Genomic DNA, 7576 nt, shown 5'->3' with positions numbered 1-7576 from the left:
GAAAATTATAAAAAGTGCAAATGTTCACAGTCTTAAAATAATCTATATCCAGACCAGTACTAGTCACGATAAAGGCAAGTCTATCCGTCACTAGATGAAATTATTTAAAGTGTCGACAGGTGTGAGAATATTCAGAGTCCGTACTGAATAATCTGAGTCAGAATCCTACTTGCTAGCACAAGTTTAAGCGCATCACCTCGGAAATGATCTATGTTTCCTCAATGACCAACACAAAATCTTGCGGCTAAATCACTCTCCAGAGAGGCATAGATCCTGCCTCTCCAACTGCATCCAGACAATGTGAAAGTTTCTTGAAAAAATTAGTTTTTATAATCTTTAAGTTTCTGTCTACTGATTTTTCACTGGTAGTTGCTTTGCTTGGATTGCCTGAAAGGTTGTTTGAGAAACTGCATCTGTTGCAAGCAATGAATCGAAACAGAATATCTGTATGATTTCCAAAAAATGTAGTGAATCGCCAATTAAAGAAAACAAGATCCTTTCTAAGTTACCTTCAGAAATTGTAACACTACATTTTACACTTCTTTACTTCTCTGACATTAAATTTGAAAAAACTTTAACTGATTTCTTGTTGTATGAAAGGAAATACCGTGAAATCTGAAATGTATTTTTTTTCTCTTTTTGCCTTACCTGTGACAATGAATAACCCTGGGGAACTACTCTCTGGAAACTGCTGCTGCTGCTGCTTCTATTGAAAGCTACTAAAGAGGCGCATCTCATTTACTGAGCAGCGAACTAACTATAGGTGAAATCCGTGTGCAATGAGCCCACATAATGTGTCTGGATTTTAAATTGCAATTGTAAAATTTCATCTAGTGAATGACAAAGATTGAGGAATGGATGATGACGTAGTAAATGACGTTAGTGCTGGTTGCATGAGAAGGTGTATTGGCCAATTTAGAAAAGTCGCTTTACAAAAGCCATCTCCATTATAATCAAGAACTGTAAAGAAATAGTATTGAAACATATATGTGTATGTTCATCTTAGATTACAAAACGTTGCACTTGAGTTCATCTTACCTAAGTCGTCGCTAATGTTGCCTAATTAAGAAGACGGGAAGCTCTGTATTGGAAATAAAATTGTTATAATGGTGTGCAGGCAGCAGCTCGCGAGCAGTTAAAGCAAAGAAAATTAATTATTACCTTATTATGAAGTCTTCATCAAATCAATCAGAACATGTTTTTCTCTCGCAGTAAAGATATCAAATACCATATTATAAAATTAATTTCCTTAACAATGACAAATTTTCATCATTCTTCTCATGCCGCTCTCTCGGCCGTGGCTCACTACATGATTACCCAAAGCGGACTAGCTGTCTCTGTGACTAGCATCCGTGCGGAGCGGCCGAGTCAGAGATGTTATTGCAGACGCGCAGTGTCGCAGATGACATTGCGCGCTGTCTCAGAAACAGCGTAAGCGCCACTGCCGTCTGTGAATCCAAGTTATAAGGGAAGCTGATAGTGAACAAATATCAAGCCCCTTTCAAACTGTCCAAAGCAAAGATGGCAGCCTTTTTGTAACTGTGGTCTCTCCAGTTCCGCAACTTCTGCGAATTTGCATCACTCATCAAGTAAGTGATTCCATCAATATAAACTACAACTTTTGCCACAGAAATGCCCTCTTAAAACTAGTGGTGTCAGTAGAGGTGCGCTGAAATTCCGATTAAAATGATACACAAAGGTAATTTTTTCAGTAAGCGTTTCGCCCACAATCTTAATTAGATTGACTGCAGATTTCAAACTATGAGAACAATACTCAGTTTTTGTTAGCTGTGCCTCAAGTATTTAAAATATACACGTACATGACACATCAGTTTTGTAGGAAATTAACTGTTCTTTCCATTGCTGCTCTCCAGACTTATGAGAAACTTACTATCTAAATGTTGTTTGTTAAGTGCCACTACGTTTACCAACGCGTACTGCCATGCATGCTGTTCATGCATCTGTCTTTGTAATTAATTATCCTGACTTAAACTAAACATCTGATTTAACAGCCTCTCATTGGCTGATTGAGCATGTAAATAAACACGCAAATAACTCAAGCTGTACGTCTTGAGGAGCGCTTTTATATAGTAGATTGACCTCTTTTGTGATTAAATTATTACAAGTGTTATTAAAGCTAGTATGAAAATCCGTTTCAGATACGTTCTTGGCTCAGTAATCTATTGAATATATCGTTTGTACAGTCGATCTACAATGATGGAAAAAAATGCAAGGACAAGGCCATTTTGCTGACAAGTGATGTGACAGGTAATTCATCATTGTAGAAGTATAGGGTAACAAATTCAGACTAACTAACACAGACGTCACAGTAATGGCTGCCCAAACACTTGTATCAGTACACAGTGTAACCCCTCTCCCACCCCCTCCCTCTGGTGGCACAGCAGGCGTATATTCTCGCACGCGAATTATTTCAAAAATAGCAAATGGCATCCTGGGATGGACTGTCCCAAGCACCTTGCAGCTTTTGTTGCTATTCAGCAATGTTTCTTGGTAGCTCTGAAAAATGAGTAAGTTCTCACTTCACCATGTCCCACACATGTCCAATTGGGGAGAAATCTGGTGACCTTGCTGGCCAGGGCAGTTGTTCTATGCCATGAAGAACATGTTACATCGTAGCAGCCATAGTGGTCGTATACTGTCCTGTTGAAAAAGCACATACCTTCCTGTCGAAGAAATGGCAATGGCACAGGGATAACAACTTGCATAATGTAGCGGGCACTAATTATTTTACCCTCCAGAAACACCAAAAGTGACCATGAGCTTTAAGTGATGGCCCACACACTTTGAAGCCTGGAGAGGGCCATGTGTCTCGAGAGTGCATACACACCAGAATAGGTCACTCAGCACTTCTATGCCATACATGTGTATGGACATCACTTTCATACATACAGAATCTACTCTCTTCACTGTAGACAAGAGTGTTATTCCACTCTCCAGTCGACTATTTCAAAATGTCAGTGCAACCATGCTTGGCGGTGTCTTGGTGTCAGTTGTTCCGTGGACAGAGGCACACGTGATCTTAATCCTGTTGCAAGGAGATGGTACCTAATGGTTCTTGCTGACACATGAGGTGCAGCATGTGCCCAGATTTCTTGTATGGAAGGTGTTTGGACCGCCATTCCTGCTCTCAAAATGCATCGATTGTGATGCACGTCTGTACGATGTGAATGTCAGTACTGGGACAAAGCCATTTCTACCCCACTGTCTATTGTTGCCAAATGTATCCAAGATGCCGGCGATGATGTCATCCAAGATGGCGGAGTGAAGACTTGGCAACAGTGCATGACATCATCCAATATGGCGGATATGACGTCATTCAAGATGGCGGATTTGGGCGCGAAGTTTGAATTTTGGCAGGAAAGAAAGGGCACTTGGGCTACCTCCACTAGCCGGCCGAAGTGGCCGTGCGGTTAAAGGCGCTGCAGTCTGGAACCGCAAGACCACTACGGTTGCAGGTTCGAATCCTGCCTCGGGCATGGATGTTTGTGATGTCATTAGGTTAGTTAGGTTTAACTAGTTCTAAGTTCTAGGGGACTAATGACCTCAGCAGTTGAGTCCCATAGTGCTCAGAGCCATTTGAACCATTTGAGCTACCTCCACTAACTTAAGTCACCCGACCGCCACTCGTCCTAAGAAATGGCAGGAAGAGGACTCGTCCTGTGCTGGATGTAAGGATTTATTTTGTATGCACTATTTATTTAAACAATTTGATGCAGTACAGCCATCCACTGTGTTCACCATGAGGTCCAGCGTCCAACTGACTTAGTACACAGTACCAACACCAGAGGGTACTGTCATCTATTCCGTGATGTAATCCAAGATGCCGGCCATGACATTAGCTGATGACACAAATACCGTTATCGAAGATGGTGGATTTTGGCGAGAAACAGTGTGTTCACCACAAGGTCTGGACCTAGTACACAGTACTGCCACCAAAGAGTGTGGTCGTCTGTTCCGTGATGTAACCCAAGATGATGGGGGAAAATGGTGGGAAACAGTATGGTCGCCACAAGGTCTGGACCTACAACACAGTACTGTTACCAGAGGGCACTGTTGTCCATTCTGTGACATAACCAAAGATGACTGTCTGGGGGGGAAAATGACTCAGCCTGCACTGGACTGCTGGAGAGAGGAAGGAGTGTACTTTATTTATTTTGAAACAATTTATTTAGGGATGGATTTTGGAAGGTTGTATATTTATCACACTGATACAAAACACACACTCTGGTATGCTTGGTGTCACGCCACACAGCCCCCAGACCTGTAAAATACTCCTAAATAATGCTCTGTAGACACGCAAACATCTCCTAAATTACCGAAATAATGTCAGTACCGAGATGCAAACTCCTCCTAAATAATGCAGTACACTGATGTACAGACACGAAATCAACTCGTTAACTGTCCAAATAATGCATAGCACAGCCTACAGACCTGCTCACAAAATAATGCAACAGACACCCAAACAATGTGCACATGCAAAACCCACTGCCCTTCTCCACTGGCCCGCACAGGAGACTACCGCACATGCTCCCAGATGTTGGGATGCACCAATAGCCCCATGAAGTGATGCAGACATCAGCTGCCAAGCTACACACAGGTGCTCATTTGGGCCCCTCAAGCATGAGGCGGCGACATCCCTTTCATACTTGGTACCTGAGATATTCCTCAGAATACGTGTTCACCTACGCACCACTGCTGACACGACCGGATGAGAGCGAAGACCTATTTGCAGAGCGCATCGACGCCAGATGAAAGACAGCAAGAGCCATCACTCTCACTCTGCTGCCGACGGCATGTGAAAGTTCTCGTGTTACACTGACGTCATATGTCTATCTAAATAGGCGCTAAGTCATCCACTGGACCGCGTGCATGTGTTTTCTGCAGATGAGTGACGTGTGACCAGAACGCCCTCAGCAGACAGAAGTCACTCTCAGAGCTGTTCTACAAATTTGGGCTCATTCCCCCTCGGCACAAATGCGTTACTGTTTCTGGGCCGAACCTGCTTCCTTGCTTGGTTTTCTACACCGATCTCCAGACTCTGGGAGTACAAGAACACATGTATTTTTGCATGGTTTGCCATAATATTATCCCATTTTCGCAGTACTTCTCGATATCAAGTACACAGCAGTATCCTACCGATCGCTCGTGCAACATAATTCCGAAGATGTAGGCTGGAAATTATTTCTCTACAAATCCCAGACTTTAGCGAGGTGGAGTGTGCTCTAGGCCACTGAGTAACTAGAAATTTATCCTGTCTGTGAAGATCTTTACATGAGAACTTGAAACAAATAGAGGAAAATGATATTTCCACTTGTGAATACCAATATCGGTGATGTAACAGATTCCAAATCATCCCTATAATTTACAAAGTCAACATGTCTAGAGAATCAGCAAACATGACTTACACCTGCTAGATGCACGCACCATAATCGATCTTCTCTCAACTAAATAAAGAAGTCAAACGCGAAGAAGCAGTCAACCGAACAATTTACTTGGGAGGGAATAATGGCCCAGTGCAAGCACATGTCCATGTTGAATCTTGTCAAATTTCTGCTTGATCACGAAAGTGGCCCAACGCTTACTAAGTATTAGTTCGCTATTCAGCTGTTTAGAGGAAAACACAGTTAAGTCAGCTACATTCCTACACTCCAATAGGCCTCTCCATTCGGACGGTTTCTACCGTTAACGTGAAACGTGAATCATTCCCGTCACTGGCGCTGCATGCCAAGCACGCACAGGCAGAATCATCCTATGAAACTGGTCTCATACAGGGTGGTCCATCTGAAGTTTCGGATGAGATTATTTCGAAAATTATACATCGGGTAAAAATAGTCGGCAAGGCAAGTTCGTAAGATCAAAGGGAGACATCAAATGATATTACACGTGACCCCCTGCCCCATACCCTTGGATGGGGCGGGGGGCAACTTTTAAATCTTAAATGGAAACCTCCATTTTTTTATTGCAGATTCGTATTTTCCATAAAAAAGTAATCAAGTTTTGTCTGAAACATTTTTAAACCATTGACAGATGGCGCTGAAATCGAGAAAAACGTGAAACTGGGGAAGAACTCCGATTTATTTAGAATGATGCGAGTAGGACGCATCAAATCGATACAAAATGTGCACCAATTCTTTCATTACGCCAATTTAAGCTATGTTTTTACAAAATGTATCCTACCCGCCACAGTTTTTGATGGATGGAGGCAGAATGGTATTAAAATCTCGTTAGGGAACTCTTCACAATTGCATTACTCACCCGACTGTGGCACTACCGTGGCCAAACTTCGAACTATGGCTCAGCATAAAGGTCAGTGCAGTGAGATCAGACGTCAATTCACTTTCAGATTGTGAACGGTAAACATCAACTGCCAAAAGTAAATTATTCTTTAGCGAAACATGGCTCACTATCCTCCTACAGAGGATATGTTAATTTTAGGTGAATGCCATAACAATTACGCTGCAGCTGCGCAATTGTATGCGGATCGTTTCCGAAGCAGACGACATCCAAGCGAAAACATTATTCGAAATTGCACTCAACGAGCTTGAAATGGATACACGTACCGTCCACCTCGTCATCACGAATACAATGAAAATGACGCTCGTACCCTCACTGTTCTCGCCTGTGTTCAACTGGATCCTGAAATTAGTAGTCGTGCGATTCAGAGACAAACTGGAATACCGAATTAAACTGTTGTGAGGATTTTTAAGGCACATATATATCATGCGTAGCATATCACACTGACACAGGCATCAACGCCGAAAGATATGTAAATACACGTGCATTTCTGCCAATGGGCCTTGGAAATGATAAGAAGTGTAAATGATTTTTTTTAGATACGTTATGTTCACCGATGAAGCCACATTAAAAAACAATGGTTGTCATTATTGGTCCCCTGTCAATCCACACTGGCACAGATCCATTGACAATCAACACAAATGGTCGTTAATGGTCTGGTGTGGAATTTTAAACAGTTACTTGATAGGATCATATTTTTTGACTGAAATGTTACTGGGGAATCTTATTTACAACTTCTCCACGATGATTTGTTGAAGCTAATGGAAGATGTTGATTTAGAAACAAGGCAACGAATGTGGTTCCAACAGGACAGAGCAGCTCCCCATTATGCTAAAAATGTGCGGAACGTTTAAAATTTACGGTACTCTGGTCAGTGGATAGGACACGGCGGACTAATTCAGTGCCTTGGCATGACATACGGCCACTCAATTTGGTACATCCTTGTTTCGAGTTAGTCCTGCGAAGTCATCAGAGAAATCGAGTGACCCGAGCATCACTGAATCTTTAGGTTACAGCGGAGAGTTAACTACCTAAACTATTCTTTCAAATTCATCTGATGGTTGATTTTCCGGCATACTCTGTCGTCAAATAACATTTCTTTTTCTCGACGTTTCGCCAGTGCGCATGGCCCTCAATTTTTAGGCGTCATCGACACTGGTTCCTCTGCTGGCCTACACCTCAACTTGCTATGCGTTTAGTCTGTGGACATTTCTGATTGGCTAGTATTCAGCTTGTTTTGTAGATTTGTTTCCGCGCTGCC

The sequence above is a fragment of the Schistocerca americana genome, chromosome X (genome assembly GCF_021461395.2).
Source record: "Schistocerca americana isolate TAMUIC-IGC-003095 chromosome X, iqSchAmer2.1, whole genome shotgun sequence".
In the NCBI taxonomy this organism is placed as follows: domain Eukaryota; kingdom Metazoa; phylum Arthropoda; class Insecta; order Orthoptera; family Acrididae; genus Schistocerca; species Schistocerca americana.
This window is presented reverse-complemented; position numbering follows the sequence as displayed.